A 25,048-nucleotide genomic window follows, 5' to 3' on the forward strand; every position below is an offset into this window, starting at 1 on the left:
TAGATATATGAGATAATGTGAGATAATATAGAAACATATATATATATGAGATGTTTGCTTAAAACTAAGCCCGAGTTGTTATACTTTGGCTTCATATTCAGAGTTTTGCGTAAGTAGCATATTCAGAACTTAAACAAGAAAGTTGTGTTCCATCATCTATTGTCAACAAATTCTGAAAGATTATTACACGTTATTTTGTGATATAGTAAGTGACATTTTTTAAATGCTTTTAACGACTGCATGTTCTTTGTTGTTATGTTGTTGCATAGGAAGCAGAGATGTTTACGCAGGTACGATAAATAAATGAATATTGGACTACATCACATAGGTCTTGGAGAACAAAAGAGGCTTTGCACTGAAATACCTCCAAAGGTAAGTAAAGAAAATGTTGATCCTTTTCATGCCTGAAGAAATAAAATACAAATTACAATTTAATTTTATTAGAAATAGAATAGTGCTTGAAACCGTACTATTCCTTTATTTTGTTCCTGTAAGTTGGTCACACTATAAGTAATGCTGAGTGGATAATTGTTTTTTTCAGTTTGGTGACGAAACCAAAAAAATTAAACAAAAAATCCTTTTAATGTGACCTGAAATTAATTTTTTTTCTGTTTCTTTATTTTATTTAGTTTTGGGTTATTTTATTTTTGTTTTGTTTGTTTGTTTAAATAAATCTACATGAATTTCTAAACAAAATATCATTACTAAACAAAAAGTCAGAACATTTGGTTTTGAACACGTTAAAAATGAAATATTTAGACCTTTTTTAAAAAAATCATGTTTTGGCTGAAACTATTCAGCAAATTTGACCTGAATTTGTGAATAGTTTCAGTCAACTTGAAACCACATTTTTGGCAAACAAACTAGTCAACTAAAAACCTTTGCCCAGCTCTGATTATAATGCATTTCAAGAAACCAAAATGAGACAGAAAACTTGTACACATTTTGTACCAAGTAGGGTTTTTTTAAAGGTTATTGGAGGTTCACCAGCATTTTAATTTTTTTCCAATAATTGTCCCATTCCTCATAAAAAAATAATTTTGTATGGAAATGTAATTTCTGCATGTTTTATATTTTTTAAGGCTAGTGTTTTTAAGGCTGTTGATTAATTGCAGTTAACTCATGCGATTAACTCAAAAAAATTAACTGTGATTAAAAAAATTAATTGTGATTAATCACACTGTTAAACAATAGAATACCAATTGAAATTTATTACATATTTTAGATGTTTTTCTATATTTTCAAATATATTGGTTTCTATTAAACATAGAAAACAAAATGTACAGTACTTACTTTATATTAGTTTTTATTACAAATATTGGCATGGTAAAAATGATAAACAAAAGAAATAGTATTTTTCAATTCACCTCATAGAAATATTGTAGTGCAATCTCTATTGTGAAAGTGTAACTTACAAATGTAGATTTTTTTGCTACATAACTGCACGCAAAAACAAAACAGTGTAAAACTTTGGAGCCTACAAGTCCACTCAGTCCTACTTTTTGTTCAGCTAATCGCTAAGACAAACAAGTTTGTTTACATTTACAGGAGATAATGCTACCCACCTCTTATTTACAATGTCACCTGAAAGTGAGAACAGGCATTCACATGGCACTTTTGTAGCTGGCATTGCAAAGTATTTATGTGCCAGATATGCTAAACATTCATATGCCCCTTCATGCTTCAGCCAACATTCCGGAGGACATGCTTCCGTGCTGACGATGTTCATTAAAAAAATAGTGTGTTAATTAAATTTGTGACTGAATTCCTTGGGGCAGAATTGTATGTCCCCTGCTCTGTTTTATCCACATTCTGCCATATATTTCATGCTGTAGCAGTCCCAGATGATGACCCAGCACATGTTGTTTGATTTCCCAACACTATCACTGCAGCTTTGACAAAACACAAAAAAGGTAACATTGTGAGATTTCTAAAAATAGTTACAGCTCTCGACCCAAGGTTTAAGAAACTGAAGGGTCTTCCAAAATCTGAGAGAGACCAGTTGTGAAGCATGCTTTCAGAAGTCTTGAAAGAGCAACATTTTGATGCAGAAACTACAGAACCCAAACCACCAGGAAAGAAAATCAACCTTCTGCTGGTGGCATCTGACTCAGATGATGAAAATGAACATGCATCGGTCTGCTCTGCTTTGGATCATTATCGAGCTGAACCCATCATCAGCATGGGTACATGTCCTCTGGAATGGTGGTTGAAGCATGAAGGGACATATGAATCTTTAGCGTATCCTGCACATAAATATCTTGTGACGCCGGTTACAACTGTGCCATGCAAAAGCCCTTTCTCACTTTCAGGTGACATTGTAAACAAGAATGGTTTCATTATATTATGAGCAATAGAGCAAAGTTCATATTACTAAAGTAATGACTTTGTGGGAGGATATAAAAACCCCTTTGAATAGATATATAACCCATATATTACTTCTTCTCGAGGTACCAGATGGACAGACTGGTAAATATTGAGAACCTCTGTCAGGTTTTAGCCTATGAGCTAGTTAATCACGTGTCTTTAGTTGCCAAAAAAGAGCATTTATCCTCCAGGAAGAATTGTTGAAAGACTGTTGTTGCATTATTAATAAAAACAGAGACAATACAGAATTCCTGATGCTTCAGGACAATAAGGTGAGACTGTAATGTCCCTTAGGAAACAGTTTTGTTTTATTTTATTTATTTTTTCAGCTAGTTTTGCATTTCCTTATTTCCACAGGCAACTGTAAAGTATGGAATATGAAATGCAAACAGCAGCTCTGCAGTCATAAATGATTGGAAGTGTTCAATGTCATATGAATGCATTAACTCATTCATATATTTCTGCTTTGTATTGCATAGGCTTAGTCTGCAGCTTTGACTAGTAGTGCACAATGCATGAGGATGTACATAATGTTCTATGTCATGCAAGTGAAAAACAGTATAAGATAAAATAGTTTAGAGGAAACATCAAGCAAGATTAGCATTATTCTTGTGAAAAAATCACTACTAATCAATAGCTATAAACAGAAGAATGGATAGTGGATTAAATATGAAACTGGTACGTATACATATACTATATGCCTGACAATGACACGTGAAGGTGTTTTAAAGTTAAAATCAAAACATCATGTAATGGTAGATTATAATGTCAGGCTGTCTATTTATTGAATTAGCATCTAATGCTGTAGTGGCCAAGCCTGAGAATAAAGGTTAGCAAATTTGTCCAGTAATATTTAACAATGGGCAATGGAGCAAGGAGACCAAATGTGTGCGAGACATAAAGCAAATGGGAGTCTCTAGGTCTCAATATTCTTACCCTTCTGACTCTCGCTTACAAGCAATCTATTTTCACTGACACATCTCTCAGATGGGACTGATTATTTTTGAACTATATTACATTGTCTTCATATTTAATGTTTAACATTTTATGGCACTAATGTTGTTCAGAAATGTTAACACAGTAAATCTTCATATTGCGTTACTATTGTGTTGTCTAATTGTAACAGAATTCAGGTTATTGAAATTTCTAGGCCATGATCATAATGTCTTAGGTAATTCGGTAAAAAGTGCACTTTAGGAAAAAATATATATCTTGTATTCAGTGTAATTTTGTGATATTGAAATGAATCACAATATTGTTTTTAAATGACATTTTTAAATCATTGAGGTTTTGGGGAATTTCCAGAAAGGGCCATGGTTGTACAAACATTTATTTTTACCACTCAGTCTATAATTACTGGTAATCAAGATATTGAGACACAGCTTTAGTTGCAGAAACAACATAATTTAGAAAAGGTCCAGTACAGTAGGTGACATTTGGGAGTATTAGTAGGAAAAACAATATAATGGAATATAATATATAATGTGCTATTTTTCTGCCTTACTAGGACACTATCAGGTTAGAAATTAAGCAGGTAAAACTTGTATTTGCCTTAGATTAAATTTTATGATCTAATTTACTCTTCTGCCTTTTTTGCTGCATATTTACTTTTTATACTTCACTCTGGCAGGAGAAAAATGTTCTTATCCAGTTTCACTAATACAATTTACTAATTTTTTTTTCAGTGCAAACATTGCAAGAAAATGTTCAAATCCAAACACAAAACTGTTTTCAATTTTTTTAAAAAAGGATATATTTTTTATTGATATTGTCTTTTGTAATATTTTTAAAGCTTAAACTTTGGGTTTTACCTATTTTGCAGTGTTCTTTTAAATGCCTTGTTTGTCAAAGGCTCATATTTGGAAATAAAACCTCTGTGTATTTTAAACCATGCTTGCATACTGATATAGGGCAGAATTTTCAAAAGCATTTCAGTGATTTAGAGCCTAAGGCGCATTTTCAAAAGTGACTTATGGCTTCAATGCATAATTAACCCGGGTAATTGGCATGTGGCTCTTAGCACCCGAGTTAACTTAGCCTGGTGCAAGTGTCCCTGCAGCAACTCCTTACATGTGTTACTGTGCTCTCACTGTTTCTGCATTTGCCTGTGTGTCTAGAGCCATATCCCATGGTTCTCTGTGTTGAGATGCTCTAGGATTCTTTCCCAGTCAATTGTGGAAGAACTTGGGAGGAATTGTGGGAAGGCATTGGAGGACTGTCAGCACTCAAGTGATTATGTGTGCATCCTCACTTCAAAATGAGTGGGTTCCAGCCTGAGTTAGAGCCTAGGCTCTGTTTTAACCTCTGCCCTCAGCCAGGTAAACTAGTCCAGGCTTAAAGAATAAGGAGTACTTGTGGCACCTTAGAGATTAACAGATTTATTTGGGCATTAGCTTTCATGGTCTAAAGCCCACTTCATTGGATGCATGCAGTGGAAAATACAGTAGGGAGATATATATATACACAGAGAACATGAAAAAATGGGTGTTCTCTACACTGCAATCAAACACCTGCGACTGGCCCGTGCCAGCTGATTCAGGGCTTGGCTAAGGGGCTGTTTAATGGTGGTGCAGGCATTTGAGCTTGGGCTAGAGCCTGGACGCTCGGACACCAAGGGGGCAGGGTCCCAGAGCTCAGGCTTCAGTGAGTCCGAACATCTACACCACAATTAAACAGTCCTTTACCCTAGTCCAGTATGCCCGAGTCAGCTGCATATCTTTAATCGCAGTGTAGACGTACCTTTAGGGGCCACACAAGTTTCACTGGCGGTCAGTGAAACTGGATCCTAAGTGCCTTGGTCTCATCTGAAAAAGGAACTTAGGCTCTTAAGTCAGTTAGGCACTTTACCCATTGTCTTCTATGTTACAAAATTAATTAAAACGTCATTCTTCTGAAATGTGATTTGACAGTAAATACCCTGGTATTATTTAGAATAGTTTAATTTATTTAATCAAGTCATGGGATGAACTAATCCAATTATAGCGCGGTGCCAAAGTCCAGTTCAGTGTGAAAAGGCAAATTGTGATATCCTATGTCTAAACTTAAGTAATCAACATAGTCTTTGGAATGGCAGCTCTAGGAATCCCAAAGCTGGAGGTGAGGGAAGAGGAATGTTTTTTGACAATCACTGTTGTTTTTTCCCCCTTATGTTCATTCTAAGTATCTGCCCATTCTTCTTTCTGCATCCATCTATCTTAGTCTAATAAGAGGCTGGTGAAAATATCTGGGGGTTGGGGGAGAGAGGGGCTGAATCCACTCACGCTGCAGCCAGTGGCTCCTGTGCCACAGGGCAGGACCTGGCTCCCTGATCCAGCCTGTTGACTCTTGCTGGTCTCAGATTTGGAGGAGTCCACTTCAGCATCACTTGATGCACATCTGCAGGAAGGCAGGGCCCTCCACTTATGATGCTCTGCAGCTCTGTCTTCCTGGCTCCAGCACTGCCAGATATGGGGTCTCAGGATCTCTCCCATTCCCATGGAAGTGTCGTCCTGCTCATCACCTCAGGATTCCCATTGCCCCCAGGACTCTTGCTCCATCCCAGCAAATTTTCCTGGGGAGTGCTACTCAGGAGCCAGAACCCAATGCCACTTTCAGAATGGCAGAATCTATCGACACCCATTGGCGCTGATTCTGTGGGTGTGCTGGGGCTGGACCCACCGGCAGCCAAGCTCCCCTCCCTCACCCTTCTCCACCTCCTCCTCTCCCCCTGAGCGCGCCATATCCCCGCCCCTCTGCCTACCTCCCAGCGTTCCCCCCCTTGACCTCCACCAAACAGCTGTTTGGCAGCGTTAGCACGTTCCGAGAGGGAGGGGAAGGAGCGGGAATGTGGAGTGCTCAAGGGAGGAGGCAGGGAAGAAGCAGGGCCAGGGCGGTGATTTGGGAAAGGAGTTGGAATATTGGCAGGGACGGAGTGGAGTTGAGGCAGGGACATTGGGGAAGGGGTTGGAATGGGGGCGGGGAAGGGGTGCGAAGAGGCAGACCAGAGGTGGGGCCTCGTTGAAGGGGTGGAGTAGGGGCAGGGCCAGGGTCAAAGTGAGGGTTGGGCACCCATGTGAAAGAGGGGAAGTCAGCGCCTATGTTTATACCTGCTGGGAAATGGAATCCAGCATGGAGGCAGGCCCATGACACCCTTCCTACCGCCTTCCTGGCCTTGGCACCACCAGACATGGGGCTTCAGCTGCTGAGCTGGGCGGGTGCATGGGTGGGCAGGGTGGCTCAAAAATAGATCTCTAGCCCTAGCCACCCACAACCTATGCATAGTCTTTTTTTTTTTTAATCTCTCTGCCTTTTTGGTTCTGCCCAACAGCTGGACAGTGGGAAAATGGTGCTGGTGTCCTTTATTGATGTACATGACTTTTGACACCAGCTGTAAGTTAAACTGACTAGTATTCTGCAAACCCAGTCCATTTTACTCGCAGCATGTGAGATGAGTAAAGCATTTCAGAGTAGGAATCATAGCATTGTCTCTTCCATGTACTAGCTCCAGATGTCTTTAGGTGTGGGTGGGAAAGGCCATGCAAAGCCTATCGGTGTTTTTAATTAGAAAGAACCTGTTATCTTTGGATTTCCAGTCAGATCAATGGGCCTGAAATGCTGTGGGACTAGAAAGGTGAAGTGTGTGCCTCCTGCTCCTTTACACTTCGATCCTTTGAAGAAGCACAGTTACAAATGGCACTTTGCTGCTGTTGCCATGGGCTAGTGCTGTAGCACTTTTAAAACAAGAACTTTCACTTGGAGCCCCATTAGATGGAAGAAGCCTTAAACAGGGAGAAAATGACATACAAGATTTTGGAAATCTACTAATATAGTAATTAGCTAATCTCCAGTGCCAGAATCACATCAGTAACTGGAGGGATCCCTGTGAAGCAGCAGGAGTTGGTTGTGTGTGGGTTGGTTTTTTGGACTACACCACTAACTGTGACGAGTTCCAAGGTTATTGGGAGTACGGTTGCCACAGTACCATGAAAGTTAAGGCATGCATTTAATTACTGTTATTAAATTATTTGGTGTTATATCATAACACATGCAGCATGAAACACAATATAAGAACATCTCATTTATGTTCCTGCATGTATTTACTGTGCACTTTCATTACATATTTGTAGAATGTACTCATGAGGAGCTGTTTATATTTTATATTAACTATATAAAATATAAACAGCTTTTAAACTTTAGATTGAATTTTAAACTTTAGATTGAATTTAGTTAACCTTCTTGAATGATCATTGTCAGTGGTTAAGGGATTAGATGGATCAACAGATGGGTGTTGCAACTTGCCGTGGAGACTAGCAGATCCTGACTATTTCAGACCAAGGATGAGAGTGAATTTCAAAATTGAGGGCCCAGCCTGGGAAGCACACTGCCAGCAGCTCGCTCTCTTTTATTATACCAAAGAAGCTTCAATTTGAACACATCTACATGCTGCAGCTTTGCATAGGGGGAGAGGGTTTTCTCTCACGTAGGCAGGTTGCAAGTCATTTAGAACTTTATAAACCCAAGGCAATGCCTTAAATATCCACCTAGAAACCAACAGGTAGCCAATTCAGAGAATTACATCACTTAATAAGCAGGCTGCCACATTTCACACTAGTTTCAGTTTCTGGGTTGATTTAAGATAAAGTTGGAAGAAAAGCACATTGTAGTGGTCTAATCTCCAGGTGACAAAGATATGCATCAGAGTAGCAAGAATCTACATCTGAAAGAAGTGGTCACATTCTCCTGGCTAAGTGAGGATGAAAAATGGTCATTTTTGAAACTGCTGCTATCTGTTAATCTAGCAGCATTTTGAAATCTAACAATCCCATCAGTTTGAATTCTATTAACAAATGGCTGAGACACATCCTCAATATAAAGTAGGCAAACATGCTCAGTATAATATGGAAGGTATCTTTGCCATATCTACAGGCTGCTTCCTGCAAGTTACCAGCATTACCTTATCTGGATTGAGTTTAAACCAGTTGCCAATGATATCAACCAGAAGTTTAATCCATTTCTTAATCTCAGCCAAACACAGAGATTCAACAGCAGTGTCTAGGTTAGGTGAGATTGATACACTTTGACATCATCGCCATGTTGATAACTCTGCAGCCCATACATCCTCACTCACCCTCTCAACAGGTGAGACAAGATGAGATGCTATGAAAATCCAGATGATAGTTCCCCTAAAGATGAAGAGCAATTGCACAAGGCCACTTTCTGGGAAAACTACCATGAAGAAACTGAGCTGTCCCAGAGCAGTTGTGTCCATACTTGGTATGCTCTTCATGTGAGTCATCAGAACTTTGTGATCATTGCTATTGTATGCATCTGATAAATCTAAAAATAGCAGCATGATCACCCAATCTTCATCTGTTCTCAGGCTGCGGGATCTTTCATTTACACCACCACCTCAGTTTCTGTCCTCTTTTTCATATCTGTACTCAGAATGACAAGGGGTCATGTGAGGCATCTAAAGGCGCTAATAGTTATCTCACCACAATTTTCTCTACAGTCTTAAATAAAAATAGAAGATTAGATAGTGGATGATTGTTGGCCAGATTTCCAGCATCAAGTGATGGTTTATTGAACAAAGGTCATACAACAACTTCCTTAAGAAAAGATGACACCCTACTCTCCCTTGGGGAGGAATTGAAAGTCATGGCTAGTAATGGCCCGAGTTCTTTCCTCACTGACCAGAAACCAGGAAGGACATTGGTTCCAAAGGGAGGTTGTGGAATGGAAGACTTGTGACAATGCCTCAGTGAACTTCACTGACTTAAATTCAACCAGAGAGAACTTACCATTTGTCCCTTCCTGCATCGATGGAAGTAACAAGTTTGACTCTATATCCACTTTGTTTTATTTATCAAGAAAAAGGCAGTTTGGATTAACTTACCTTCTCCTCCTTTCAAAGTAGATGTACTGATTGAGGACAGGTTTATGTTTCTGTTGACAGATGTTCCATAGGCACTGTAATTTTCATAAAAAAACACTTCTGAAAAACTAACTGATTGGTTTTCACAATGCTGTAGCCTGACAAGCCTGCAGCTTGAAGACCATGCCAATGAATTTTATCTTGGAGGTGGAAGGCTTGCATGGTCAGCATTTAGATCTGTCTTAATTCATTGAGATGTAAAGCAGTCAAGGGGAAACCCAGAGGACATTTTCAATACTTCCAACTATTTGTTTATGTATTATTGCAGGTGGAATCAAATCCAGTGTTGATCTTCTTCAGCTGAAGAGTTTGTCATTACCTTGGGAAAACAAAGTCTCCATTGCATGCTCAGTTCCCTATGGATAGCTGAGGATTGCTGTAATTTTGAAACCAGTGTTCCAATCAAAAGTCTATATGGGACTTGACCTATATGCTTTATTAGATTAATGTCCTAGTTTGAGGATCTTCTCTTGTTATTCTGGGCTAATTCTGCCAGCTTTTATGGTAACTAGTAAGAACAAGTCTACAGGATTTCCTGTTAATGTTTGGCACAAGTGACTTGGTACTAATGTAAAGAAGACTATAGCCTTTTATTTATCAGACTTACCATGCATAATATATTCATATGTATACTTCTTTTTATCTTAACGGTCCTGGTTTGGCTGCCTGATTCACCATCTATTCAGTTTTTTCCCCTAACTCTCCCATATCCTGTTTGTGGAAGGGATTTCAGCATTCAGCTGGAAATATGAAACTGCCTAGGAATTAGGGTCTTTCTAGTTCAGAGAATTTGTTTGTGGAGACTGTCCCTCGTACTTTTTAATCTCCTCTCCAAGAACAGGAATATTTTATCTTTAGACAAGGAAAAATTATTTGCCTGTTATTTTGCTCCTCTAAACGTATAATTTCACAAGATTAATAATTGCCCTCATGCCTTCTCCTCATAAAGTGACTTTATGCTCATTCTCTCGTGTGTGTGTGTGTGTGTGTGTGTTTATTTGGGTTCTAAATTATGCTCTGGGGATAGGGAGCTCTTTATCTCTCTCATGAGGGAGCCAGGCTCCAGAGGAACAATTCTAATCACTTGTCCATGGACATCTACACCTTTACATTTGGATTTCCAGTAAGAAAATATGATTGTGCTAGTTTCAAGATGGGATTTCTCATTCTATTAAGTAAATTAAAATTATTTTTGCTGCTGTCACTGCCTACTAGTATTTTTCTGTATTTGCTTATTCTAATTCGGGTTATTATGCAAGGATTTCTGGCTATTATTCTTTTATTTTTAATGTGTAATCACTTGACCTTATGTCTAGGTTTATCATTACTGTAATCTAAATTAAGATGTCATGGCCACCATCAGTCTCAGACTGACAGTTAGAACACGGACCTTGCCGTAATTTATTTCCTATTCAAGTACAAATTTTAATACCTAAATAATAATATAAATAATAACCACCTAGGTTGAAATCTAGATATGATCATACAGAATACCACCCGTCTGGTCCTCCACTGGGGGTACCTGTTGCTGTGGAATGCTCATTGTGCCTCTGGCCACCGATAAGATTTGTTCCTGATCCTCCTTCAAGCCAGGAGCTAAACATAATCTTAAAAAAAATACATGGCCTGATGGGGCTAGACAGTATCACCCGTATCTGCATGAAGTCCTGGCCTCTGCTATTCTGTATACACGTGTGGTCGTGAGACCACAGTTAGAGTTGCACAGAGATTTCAGTTTAACAGGAAAGGCTTTGGGATCTCTGATGAATGTTTTGGAATAGAAATAAACAAAACGTAGATAACCTAATTTGGAAGGGGTTTAATTGTCTGTATATATAATATGTAGGTCTGTTTTGACTAAATTAATTGGAGAAAACCCCATGTTCTACTATTTATTTGGTTTGGTGAGAACAGTATTTCCACCAAGAGCAATATTTCCTGTCAAGCAAGTGGCCTGGTATTTAAAAGCTTTGTTCAAATATGTTTATGTACTGCCATTATTTTGTGGATTTGATGGTAATTAAGTTGATTTTAGAGGCCACCATGGACACAGATAGGGCACTCTTCCTTTCTTCCTCATTCGGTACTTGCATAAAGTAACCTAGCAGATTGCCAAATTGCATATTGCTATAATGAGCAACATTTTAATCACTGGAGCACTGCGTGAAGTGAAGCAAATGACAAAATGAAATCACAGAAATAATGGCTGCTGTTGCTATATCCTGGTGAATTAGGCATCCAGGAGTTCAATGGCAGCTTCATGCATATAAATCTGATTTTTCATTCACCTTTGCCACTAAAGACCCAGAACTATCGTAAGCACTCCAAAGGGTCAACGTTCTGTAGGAGCTTCCTCCTGTCACACTAAATGCACAAGACCAGTAAAATGATAACTTCAGAGAAGCAAAATTAGAAATAATTTTCCCATATGGGGGGCATTTTCAGAAAACTTTCAAAAAGAAATTTGAGGTTTTTAAAAGTCTGACACATATCTATAAGTGTTTATGAAGTAAACTAAATTTGAATCTCGTTCTGCACAGGTGAAAGATGGCTGTATTAAGTCACTGGCCTCTTCCTCAATGAGCATTTCCTGGCATTTTCAACCAGCATGTCAATTAGATCTGACCTGACTAGAGTTAGATGGCATAGTGATACACATGCCTGTGATCAATCTACTGTGTTACTCCCATCAATGCTAATACTCCCATCAGTGCTGGAGCAATAGTGGGAGAATTTCTGACAATGCTCAGTGTATATGCAGTCATTGCACCACCTAGCTCCTGTACCTTAGCTGTGTATATACTGTAATACTGGTGAGTTGTACTTGGGCATAATTAACTTTACATTTGTTTTTGTTTGGCTTTCTCTGCTCTTTTCAGTCCAGTGAGTACCAGTGATGTTTTTATGGAAAAGATCAGGAATGGATTGACTCAGTTGAAAAAAGTCAGGAATTCTTTCATATATTGGAATTATTAGATTTGCCAAATAATTTTTCTCCTTCAATTTTGATTACAGATGAAATGGCTGCAAAATATTCTCCCTCATCACTGCTGTATCTTTAATAACATCAGTATGTTTAAATTAGGCTAGTAGTAGCTCCTTCTTTCCATCCTTCAGTTTTATGTTTCCTTAGTCATTTCTTCCCTTTTTTCAATTTTCACGCCAGTCGGATATGTGCATGAGACTACAATGTTATTGAATATAAAGACAGTACCAGCAACTCCACACCTTTGTGTATATAATGGCATATTCAATACAAGGGACAGGCTAAATAATAAGTCGTGTCAAAAAAAGCCAATTATCTGAATTCCAAACTGTATAGCATAGCATGTTTACATTAAGCTTTAAAGTAAAGTTTTCCTTTTCTTGAACTCTGTTTCCATTCAGCTTCTTCAAAAAAAAAATCTCACCTTACATCTGTCCCTTATTATTCATAGATTTTAGGGCCAGAAAGAACCATTAGAACACCCAGTTTGACCTTCTATATAATACAGGTCATGAATTTTCACCTAGATAGTCCTGTGCTAAGCTCAATAATTTGTGTTTTGACTAAACCATACCTTCCAGGAAAGCATTCAGACTCTTGGTAGTTTGTTCCAATGGGTAATTGCCCTCCTTGTTAAAAATCAGAGCCTTATCTCTGATTTGAATTTATCTGGTTTTAATTTTCATCCCTTGGTTCTTATTGTGTTTTTTTTGCCAGGTTAAAGAGCTCTTTAATAGGTGGAATTTTTTTCCCCGTGAAGGTACTCGCACACTGTAATATGTCAGTTGTCTTTTTTATAAGCTAAACAAACTGAGGACCTTCATTTTCTTACTGTAAGGTATTTTTTTCCAGTTCTCAAATGATTTTTATGGCTTTTTTTCTGAATTCCCTTCAGTGTTTCAAAATCCTTTTTAAAATATAGATACCGGCACTGGACATATTATTATAATATGTCTCACCAGCGCTGCATACAGCAGTAAAATCATCTTCCTTTTCCTACTCATTACATCCCTATTTATATCTCCAAGGATGGCATTAGCCCGTTTTGCCACAGCCTCACAGTAGGAGCTCATGTTAAGTTGTTTGTCCATTATCTCTCCTAAATCCTTTTCAGAGTCACTGCTTTATAGGCTACATCAAATACAATGTCCTTTTCTTTCTCCCTTCAGTTTTACCACCCTCAGTTTTCTCCTTTTCCCCATCATTTCCCCACATTTACAACATCTCATCCCTATCTTTTTACCTTCTCTGTTATCTCAAACTCCAGTTTTTGGATGCAAGTTTTCTGTGTTAAGGTGGTGGGCAGGGCTCTACTCTGCTACAGCCATTTAGTTACATTTAGTGGAATATTGATTTTTCAGCATGTGCTGTAAAAGTCAATATTTCAGTAGACAGAACAAAGTAGAATCATTATTACATGAGTCAATCAGTCATATTACATATATGATTTCAGTGCCATGCTTAGCATAGATAATTGGCCTTCTCCATGTATTCCAGTCTTCTCCTCGTCTGTTCTCTTCTTCACACTCCACAGGGAGAATTCCAGTCTCCCAAGCAGTTTCTCTCAGGGTGGTTAGCTCTTCTCTCTTGATAATCACTTTTTCATCTAGACTAGCCCACCATAAATTGTCTCTGTCATTCAGTTTTTTTACATGATTGTCTAATTTAGGTTCTTCCTCCCCAACATTGCCCATATATATTTCTTGCACGTGCTTCTGTACTGCTACTTCTATGGCTCAGCCTATGACAGCGCAGATTCTGGGTCCTACTGCTCACTCGCTCCAACAGGCAGAATGATGACCAGTTACCACCTAACGTTTTCTTGCCCCTCACTCCAGAGCTCTTTCCTGCCACTTCCCCAGTTTAATTTCATCCTCACTCAGAGTAACACACAGGGAAGCAACCTCTGTGGCCCTCACTGGCTGCCATTTGATCTCTTCTTAGGAGGTGTTGCTAAGAAACAAAAGAAAAACCCTCATCTGCGCCTTTTATCCCTGAGTGTCATAAGCATTTTTTTAAATCTCCCTATGAGTAACATCCACTACCACAGTAAAGCAAGTCAGCAGCTGAGAGCAGTTTCTGGGGCTGGGGCAGATAGACCTTTTAAGGAAAGAGAGGCCCAACCAGCAGCAGTGATGGCAGGGGTGTCATCATCCCAGGCTGACCCAGGGTGCCCCTTAAAGGCAGTCATGGTGTTGCAGGTGAGTCCTTACTTGATTTTTCCCTTATCCAGGGTATCAGCACATCCAGACTGACTGTTAGATGCTAAAGAGCACCACGTGTTGGAGGATTTCATTTCTTAACAGAAAAGCCAAGGAAAGCCATAAACAAAATGCTCACTCCCGCATCTTAGCTGGGTGACCCAGTCATTCTTTGTACATTTGTCCCTGAACTGAGCCTAGTGTTCACCTCTATCCAGACTTTTCACTAGGGGTTCTCTCAGTTCCAGTCTTTCCCCTGGTATTAGACCTCTTGCTTCTTATGGAGCAAGATCCTGCTCTGGAGTCAGGGGTCCAGGCAGGGCCATCCACTGCAACTCTTCCAGGGACAGCAGGTGATCCTTTCCAGGCTGGGCTGCTGGCCAGTGTCTGCGAGACCCCTGGCTCAGACCATGCCCTCTTGGATGCCTGCCATATGCAGTCTCTGTCTAGGAAGCTCCCCACTCTACAAGCACCTCTTATAAGCTCTCCATTCTAGTGGGTTACCTGGAGAACTCACCCTCCGGATTCCCTGCTTGGCCCTTTTACTCAGGCATCTCTTGGGATCTCCTCTCCACAACAGCCTCCTGTTTCCCTTGGGAATCCCCGCTTCACCGAGCTTTGGTAAACTTTATTAGTTCCAGGGGCTCATTTGCTAATCAGCCACCTGTTGCAGTCAGCTATTCCCAGGTGAGGCCATCACAGGCAGGCTGAGCCCTAGCGCCCCATAAAGGGCAGCTGCCCCAAAACAGGGTGTGTGTGTTGTGTGTGTGGGGGGGAGGGGTTAAATGTTTTTCTTTTTTAAAGACTACATTTAGATTTTTTTAAAGGGTTTAATATAGAGGAATAATATAATTAGCAGTTTACTAGAGCAATCTTATCAAAAGTCATCATGAAAGATAAGTATAGTATACTAGGATTTCAAGACTTCATCACAAGCATAGTACATAACTTCTAGCAACCTTCTCCTCTTTAGAATAAATAAAACAAACCTGTAGTACAACAATGAAGGACGTATGTAAATATAATGACTGCTTTTTACATTAAGGGAATACAGTAAAGTGCTATAATTGTATAACATATCTCTTGCCTGTGTAGAGCTTTTTTTCACTTAACAAATTTATGTATGTGCTCTGTTTGTGGTGTTTCACTGTTTCAGGTAAATCATTTTAACAAATATTTTATTATGGCTTCTATAATTTTCTATTCCAAGACACACGCATGCGTGCACACCCACACCCAGCAGCAAAAACCAACAACAAACCTTTAAAATGGCATTAAGGTTGAGTGTATGTATCAGTAATGTAAGGGTTAAAAACATTGCATGGATGGTATAATTACCTCAAAACCAAGCTTTACAAACCCAGGAAATTCAGAATTGAGGTTATACTTACAAGAAATCCAAATACTATAGAAATGCAGAGTCAAGACACCCCCAAAAATTTAACTCTGCCCTTTACTGATGCCATGCAATTATCATATAATTATGATTATGGCATTCAGAGGTGGTGGTCCCAGAATAGATTAAACTAATTCTCGAATTTATATTCATTTTTACATATTTTCGTCTTCAGGATATCACTTTAGGGCAAAGTTGAAGTGGTTTGATTGTGCTTTTCTTAACCTGTTTGGATTTCTTTATTTTAACTTAATTTAACTCTGAAAATCCTGGGATTGTAATGCTGGGTTTGGGGATTATTATTACATCCCTGTTGGGTTTTTTTAAATTTGACGTTATTGATATGTACTCTCAACCATAACTCCACTTCAACATAGTTTCTGTCTTTTAGATACCCTGGGGAGTGTTTATTAATTGTTAAAAGTTGCATAATGAACACTAATTAATAGCGCAGAAAAGAATACTATTAAATGACATTTTGAACGGTAATACCAACCTTAAATTCTTTATTCATTTTAACTTTTTAGAGCAATTTCACCTGTAAAACAGAGCAGCACAAAGCAGCCCAAGTGTACCAATGAATCTTGCAATTGACTTGTTGACTTAGAGGGCTTTCTGAGTGAGACCAGTGCTATGTGAAGGAAGGGCAGAGGGAGCCAGTTCCCTCAGTCCTAATGTTTTTCCCCTGTGCTTCTGTCTCCATTTCCCCAGCAGTGTTGTTGGCAGTACACTGTGGAGCCAAGGCAACGGTGCCGTGAGGAGCCGTTCAAACACTGATATCCAAGCTAGCATGCAGCCATTGAACACTTAGAGTCTGTCTACAGAGCAAAGAAAAATCCATGGTTGGCCTGTGCCAGCTGACTCTGGCTCGGGCTGTGGGGCTGTTTCACTGCTGTGTAGCCTGCTGGACTCAAGCCGCAGTCTGAGCTCTGGGACTCTTCTACCCCTCGGGATTGTAGAGCCAGCCATGGGTTTTTCTTTGCTGTGTAGACATACCCTTAAAGAGCAGTGATGACTGGGCCACGTAACTGACCAGTGAGAATCCTTGAGTCGTAAATCCAGTCTCTTATACTACTGACTCATTATAATAAATAGAATTGTTGTATGCAAATTAGCAATAGAGGAAGGGTGGAGATTGGGTCAATTACCTATACTATCACAATGGTTGTTGACCATCTGCAGCCTAAATAATCAAGACAAGTAGAAAAAAGAATCATTAATAACTTAGTTTAATTGCAACCTATTTTTTTCAAATATAGCCTTTGCACATTAGTTATTTTTAACGATATAAAAGAAAATTCCTGAAGAACCCAGTTTTTAATTAACTTTAACTCATACATTAATTAGCATATTGTACATTTTCAGAAAATTCAAGTCAGAGTACGGAGTAAGTAAGCAGGGGGAGGATACAATGTCTTTTTCATACATTGCAAAACAGTTTGAATCACTTCTTTATCTGCAAATCAGAACTTTCCTTGTGTCAGCACTCCACACAACTTCATTTAATAATAAAGAAGGTAATGGCTTTGTCAGACAGCTGTATTAACCTGTGATTTTCATCTGGCTGCCCCGTTTTAAAGGGTGTGGTTAGGATTTCAATCCATGTTGTTCAAAAAACAAAACACAGTGAGAGGGTGAAAGATGTCAACTGTAGTGTCTCATACTTAGTTGGGTTTCGTTGGTCTGCATCCACATACAGCATGAATAACAGACTGGTCCTAGTTTCAGGTGTATACATATTATCTTACTCTTTCAATTTGTGGATAAGAGTGGGAGAGGTTTTCTTATTTCTGTAGTTAATACCAGCAACATCAAAAATCTAACCTACTGTATTATTTGGCAAGCCACAATGAAAGCAGATTTCCAGGTTTGCAGTTTACTGGAGCACCTAATGTAAAGTTTTGCTGCTGTGCCATATGTAGGGTCAGCTTTGGTCATGTCAAGTTCCCTATAAGCCCTGAAGTGAATTTTTTCTATTTAGATTTGTCTCTTCTTCCTCTGACTCTGGCCTTCTCCCAGTTTAGTAGTGCTGCTGTTGCTCAGGCAGATGGAGCAGCTTTATAGCATTCCTACTGTGGCCTCAGAAACCAATTTGTGGCATGGTGCATGAAGGTCTACACAAAGGCTGATGTTGCTGCCCTGCCCCTCTTCTCTTCACTCATGGTGATGGCAGTTATTTTAGGGTCCAACATTCTGCCCAGGGCATTGAGTACTACCACAGGAAGAGATTAAAGCTGCACCCTGGGGAAAGAGTTGGGAGTTATTCTGTTTTCATATCAGCAACAGGACTTGTGACTAGATATAATATCTTCCCACATCTGAAGTCCATGCTGAAGGAAGAACTGAGGTGGCAATGGAAACAGGTTTCTTAAGAGCCACTGCTGCAAAGGAAGGGCATGGGATTGTAGCAATATCTCTAAAGTTTGCCCACTTAGCTCAGTGTTGCTGGCCAATTCCTGTGGCCACTGTGGGACCAGAAAGCCTCATCCTGCCTCTTTGAGCAGTAGCACATACCAGAGAAGGAAGGGAGGATCAGTTGTACATAGAGAAACCCTATTTCAGGTCTTTGCTGAGTGCCAGTAAGAGATATTGAAGGAAATGTGTGTTCTTCTCTGTGGAGAAATGAGTGTCACCCAAACGACTGGTACTCTCAGCAGTCGCCATTCTGCATCCTAACTAATCTGTATTGGTATGTCCTCTGCTACCGTGGATAAGTGAAGTTCTGCTGTGTGTGTCATTGCAGTGAAATATCATTGATATTGCTTATCCATCTTTCAGTACCCTTTGGCCTCAAGCCAGTAATTTGAGTTTCCCATGGACTTAACACAAAATGACAAAACATAGGAAAAGAAGTATCATTCTTAACTATGAAACTTTTTGATTGGGTGGAACATGTAGGAAAAGGAAAACTCAGGCTGGGGGAAAACTGAGTGATTTTTATTGTCATAGTCTGAGAGACAGTCAGCCTAATCTATTTTGGGTTATGCTTTGCTGGGGATTTTGTCACCAGTGTTTCTTACTCTCTGTTTCTGTGGGTGGAATTACACAAAAAATGAAATTCTGTCCCCTTTACTCCTCTTTACTCTGTAAGCAGTCACATTTATTTCATTTATTTGACTTGTAGTGGAGCAGGGCCCTTTTCATTGTGGGTAGAGGTGACAGAACCTGACCCTAAATGGAGAAAGTAATAAATTGCTCAAATAAATTATTTAAAAGGACTAGTCACAATTATACCTAGCTTCGTGTACAATATGTAAAAAGCGTAATCGAAAATGGTTTTCATAGGTTTTAATTTTATGCATAAAGTACTCTTTTTACCTGTGAATAGGCTATGTTAATAAATAGTAAGTGAAAGGGAAACTAATGACTCAGGGATAGGCTACAGGAGTCTTTGATTTATGTATCACAAGTTCAGATCCAATCCAGACTGGTAGTGATCAAAAGTTGTTAACAGCTGTGACTAGGCTCTACCTGGTCAATAGCAAAATGGGGAATAAGGACTTCTTGATGGAGTAAAATAGTGAGGCAGGGCAGTTGTTTTTAGCAGAAAAACCTCCTTTTTGGTATATTAAAGTTACATGAAATAAATAGAGTATGAGAAAATAAGATGCCCACTTTTCTCCATTGGAAATAAACTGAGCAGGATGCACTCTCTGAATCTGTAGCATGCTTGCTATTGTAAATTGAGTGGGGCTGAAGACTTTATAAGGCACTCCTTGTTTGATGATCATGGCTGCTGCTCATTTAGAATCCAGCCAAATGTTGAAAAATGTAAGTTTAAGCTTGAACACTTCCTAAGCCACTTTGGCTACCTTTTGAAAAAGGCCTGAAGTCTGCTTTATTCATATCAACAGGAGTTTTTTATTGACTGTAATGGAAGCAGAATCAAGCCCTTATGTTGTAATTTCATTGCTCTTGTTGAGAAATAGATGACCTAGAAGTTGAAAGAATTTAATAATACAGAGAAAACAAGGTTTATTAGATTCTCTTACAAAATAAGAGAAGAAAACTCTTTAAATAGATTGTAACTCCTGCAGAGGGTATTTGCATTGTTACCTAAGAAGCTCTAGAAACATTGCAGTGATATCACATTTCACTATACTGCTTTATACCCAGGGAAAGATGAAGAAAAAAGATGAACCACTTCTTTGCCTGTGTTGTTGTAACATATGTGTCCGCTCTACTTAGGACGAATCTTTGACTGACCTCATTGAGATGAATGAAGAATATGGCAGATGAAATGAGAATGAGGGGATTATCCATCTGAAAACTGAGGACATCCAGTCAAAGTTCATCTTATTTTAATCTTCATGGTATGTTCAAATTTATTTCACTTTGTCAGTAAGCTAATGTGAGATAGTTTAATTGAAAAATACCCTTTTCTCAGTGGGATTTATGCTTTCAAACAGGTAAAACTCAATTATCAGTAGTGTGCAAATTATGTCAATAAGCCCAAGGAAAAATCAATGGGAATATATCCCTCAAGGCCTAGCATACTGATTATAAAAATATTAATACTTAATACCTTTATTACTCTCATATCTCTGCAACTGAAACATATAAAGATCCATCTTATCCATTTTTATAAGGAATATAGGATGTGTGCAAGTCCTTCAAATGCTGGTTTGTTTGAGAAGATTTACATTTTGGACAAAAGTGCAAGGGAGCAAGGGGAAAGACAGCTGAATGCAAATTCATGTCTATCTTTGAAGGGGTTGTATATACGTACACATGACCATTTTGTAACCATATGTGTAAATCTGACACACAGCAGATCTGACAATGTAGATAGGAATATCTTATGTTTTGAACTATCTGTAGTAACACTTTGTCAGCCTAGGAAACTTCAGCTTTCCTAGGCTGAATTACAAATGTTTGCTCTCATGCAAAGCATAAATATAAATGTTGACAATGTCATGCAACACTAACTTCTGTCATCCTTACCAATAGCTTGCCACTGCATGTACAATAGCAGGTGAAGCTTATTTGTAAAATAGAAACTACACAGATTGTTTGGGGGGAAACATATGTCAGTGTTGCTGGACTTCTGTGTAGTTTGACTTCTGTTGTTTAAGAATGCAGAGATATTTTTAATTGAATTATTTTTAGCTTCCTGCGAGAACTGCACTATTTAATCGTCAATTATCATGTTCAAATGTAAATTGATTTTTCAAGAACTTTTTATTACTTGGCTACAAAGAAATTTGACCGATGTGTTTTCAGCCTTAGGATCAAATTCTTTTACAAAATGAGAACAAAAAACTAGCTTTAACAAATAAATAAATATGAAAAAAGGAGCATAGCCATATTGTCAGATACTTTTTTTGCCCAATCTTATCCCCATTGAACTCAATGGGAGATTTCCCATTGATTTCAATAGTAGAAGGATCAGGCCTAACATGTACAGGTGTCTTTGAGTATTTCTGACACAAAGGTGAAGAGAAGAGAGGTCATAGGAGACTCACATTTAAAGTTTTCATTCTATGAATGTATTTTAAAAAATAATAATAAAGGACGTTTATGATGTGGTTTTAGCACAAATGCCTCTCGCCTGGCAGACTTAGAGGTGTGGGGCTTTGTCTGGACCAGCAGAGGGAAGAAAACTGTTGATCCCTTACATGATTGTGCCCCCTGTCTAGAGTTGAGGAGTGGGATACTGTGGTTCATTGGCTGGAGCAGCATAAGCCTCCTGGCTCCAGGGCCGGCTTTAGGCCTATTCCACCAATTCCCCCGAATCGGGCCCCGCGCCTAAGAGGGTCCGGCGCCCAGTGGCAGGGCTGCCAGGGGGGCAAGTGACCGAGAATCCCTTCCCTGGCTAGAGGCTCTTTTTTAATTTTTACTCACCCGGCGGTGCTCCGGGTCTTCAGCAGCACTTTGGCAGCGGGTCCTTCAGTGCCGTCGAAGACCCAGAGTGAGTGAAGGACCTGCCGCCGAAGATTAGGAGTGCCGCCCGGTGAGTACAAGCCCCATGTGTTTTTTTTACGTGGGTTTTTTTTTTTTTTTAGTCATCCCTGCTGGGGCCCCTTTGAAACTGTTCAAATTGGGCCCCGCAATTGCTAAAGCCGACCCTGCCTGGCTCCCACTCAGGGCTAATAGACCCTTCCTCGTGCCCCAGCAGCACCACTTGCACAGGGAAGAAAACCTCCCCCATTGGGTTAGAATAGCACTGGGTTTGGTGGCCTTGCTATGGTATCATGCTAGTAACCATTTGGGTGCTGGGAATGAATTTATCCCTTGACTACCAGGTTGGCCAGAGTGATGTGAGGTTTTTTCATCTTCCTCTCAGCGGCCCAGGGACCCAGTGGCTAAGTTAGGTTGTAAAATTTATTTTGTTGCAACTTGGTAGGTGTCCAATGCAGGTACTTGTTCAGAAGTGGGTCTGGTTCCCTGAACTGGAAATGGAAGCAGATTAGAAGACATCTCCTAAAGAAAGTGGGAAATTGGGTTCCTAATGTCTGGTTACAGTAGGGAGATAGCCCCCTCTTCCCCACCATCCTTAGCCCTCATTCAAAGGGAGGATGATGGGGTCTCAGCAGCATCGCTGAGACCAGGTTAGCTGCTATCAGATCTCCACCAGATGAAAAAAATTACAAAAGAATTACCTGCATTGGGCAAGTTAATGCCAGATAGTTTCCAGATGTGTTACTTAAAAATTGCAGCCTGGTTAAACCACATTCCTGGTATCTTGTCTTGTCTTCCTGCGATGTATGGGATGATGCTTCAGATTTGCCATAAATGGAATGCTTGCACCTTCTAATGAGTTTTTTTTTGCAGAAGCAGATTTAATGATAAAAGAAGACATAATACAATTAAAGCAATTAAAGAGATCCACAGTTCCTCATAACAGACTGCCTCATGCATTCAGCCTACTCAGGCCTGTATGGCTGATTTAGGCCTCAATCCTGCAAGTGCATATGCCTAGGCAGACCCCCATGCCCATGCTCAGAAGTCTGCCCATTTCTCATTTGGGGGGCTTTAAACTGTAAACTCACAAATCATAACCATTGTAGAGGATATCAGGTTGCCATCACTCCAACTCTGGCAGTATTTTCTGGTAGGTTTCTCTATGCCGTCACATACTTTCTTCTTCTTCATTTTGTTGGCCGTACAAGAAGACAAAAACACTTTCCTCCAAATACATTACTAATTCTACTAACATTTAACCCACTTACAAACTTATCTACGAGGCACAAAATCTCTAACATGACTGTAAACTGAAATACAACTTTCAGTATTAAACAGGATGGCAATAATAGCCTGATAGAGTAAAGCAAAGGATGGGGCAGATTAATATACATTGAAAATCAAATATAGTTTCACATAAATGCAATGTTCCATGCAGTTGCAGTTTTTGCTTTTTATGCTACAGCTTTAAACATTATTTATTAAAAACAACAAAAGGACGGAATTAAACAGACAGGCATAATCAAGGGTGACGTATTTTTGACAGTTCTGCAGATGGCAGTAGAAGGGAGGGAAGAAGGGACACTCCATTCCTAAAGTAGTTATTGTTACCTATGTTAAAATTAAGGAGTGTTTTACATATTGTCTTTTGAGAATTTGACACTAGTTATTATTAAACTTACAGCTGGACCTTTTCTAGATCTTTAAGTTACAACAATTTTACTTGTGGATTTTTCATATTGTCCACCAGAAGACTTTGAACAGTGCCATAGTGAGAATGTTGCTATTTCGTCAATACGCAGGCCTGTCTTTGCTCTGTTTGATGCTTTACAGTGCACTCCAAAGCGTTCAGGTATTCAGTGCCACCACATAATCTTTGTATTGTCTTTCTGCTTAAAACTCAACAGTGCTTTTGATACAGTCTCTTGTCTGGAGCTATGGTTTAAAGTAGAGGAGACTATTTATTCTTCCAGTATTGATACAATAAGAAAATGATAACAAAGTCAAAAATTCCTTTTATGTACATGTTTTTGGGGTTTTGTCTTTGAGATCTGAGTATCTAAATCTATGTTCTCTCCAACACATGAAATGACAGGCCATTCAAAGTGCCCAAATATTAATTTTTGTTGCATGTCTGTATATTCATCTGTCAACCTTGGGTGAATTTTCTGTATTTCTGTTAGCTTGTCCCAAATGGCTGGCAAGCTGAATTTCTCTAACAGGCATCAATTCGCTGTATTAAATGCCTGTTCTGCCCTGCAAGACATATTGATTATTTTTTTCTCAGCAAAGTGACAAATACCATTTTCATGACTATAATAGAGATTGATTACAATTTTATGGAACACAGAGGGAGCCGATCTTGCAGAGACAACCTTGGGGCATATAAAAATTGAAAAAAAATCATTTGAATTAATAAGGAAATTAATGAATTCATCTGTTGCTGATGAAGCCAAAACATTTTTGAAATAATGAAACTGTAGATGCACGATCATTGCTGAGTGGGGAGGCGAGCTTAAATGTATTTATAGCAGCTGGTGTCTGAAATCATTTGCAATCTTTAGGAGCCCAAATTTAAACGTGACTTCAAAATCTTCTTTGTCTGTTAAAGCACATGTAATTATATAATGTAGGACCAAAGTCGTATCTTTATTGATACAAAATAAATCTGAAAAAGTGAGGAAATTTTGAGCTTTTTGTGCTGTGTGATTCATTTTAAGCACAAAAAGAACTACCAATTCCTTTAAGGCTTTTTCCATTTACCGTAGACAAATGTTCTTAGATACTGACTTTCTGATTGTCATGTTTAACTTTGAACCCTTATACCCTCACACTGTAAAAATTTATTCCCTTATTAACTTCAGTGAAGCCATAGCGGGGCAAGGCGTATGAATGAGGTTGGGCATCTAAATCTGACACAAAGTTAGCTTATTCATGGCACTGACGCCACAGTAAAGTGAATTATAATACCAACAAAACTTATTCTGAGCATTTAAGTGAGGCTCTTAGGGTTTGAAATTTCATGTGTGTATTATTTGTTTGGTTGTCTTAGTCCAGTAATGTAATATTTGCTGATAATCTCTTATTGATTACCTTTTGTAAAAGTAAAAACATGTTTAAAATGATTGTATATTCATCCTTCTTATTTCCATTTTAGAAAATATTTTATCTTTTCCTATACATACGCATTTTTTAAAAATGAGGAGGTGTGAATAGCAGTTTAGCTCAGAATCACAGGCTGAAAATAAGACAAAGGGGAAAAAAGTCATACTAGTTAATGG

The 25,048-nt window shown here is 38.9% G+C and overlaps 1 long non-coding RNA gene across 1 annotated transcript in view; it reads left to right on the plus strand.

The window, feature by feature from the left end:
- Positions 1 to 318: 318 nt before the first annotated feature.
- LOC116829617 (uncharacterized) overlaps positions 319 to 25,048 on the plus strand; it is a 63,582-nt gene continuing 38,852 nt past the window's right edge. The window contains exons 1-3 of the long non-coding RNA XR_004374784.2: positions 319 to 372; positions 9,549 to 9,688; positions 20,052 to 20,176. This is a non-coding gene — a long non-coding RNA (uncharacterized LOC116829617). The remainder of the gene's footprint in view (positions 373 to 9,548; positions 9,689 to 20,051; positions 20,177 to 25,048) is intronic.

Source organism: Chelonoidis abingdonii, chromosome 1 (genome assembly GCF_003597395.2).
Source record: "Chelonoidis abingdonii isolate Lonesome George chromosome 1, CheloAbing_2.0, whole genome shotgun sequence".
Lineage (NCBI taxonomy): Eukaryota > Metazoa > Chordata > Testudines > Testudinidae > Chelonoidis > Chelonoidis abingdonii.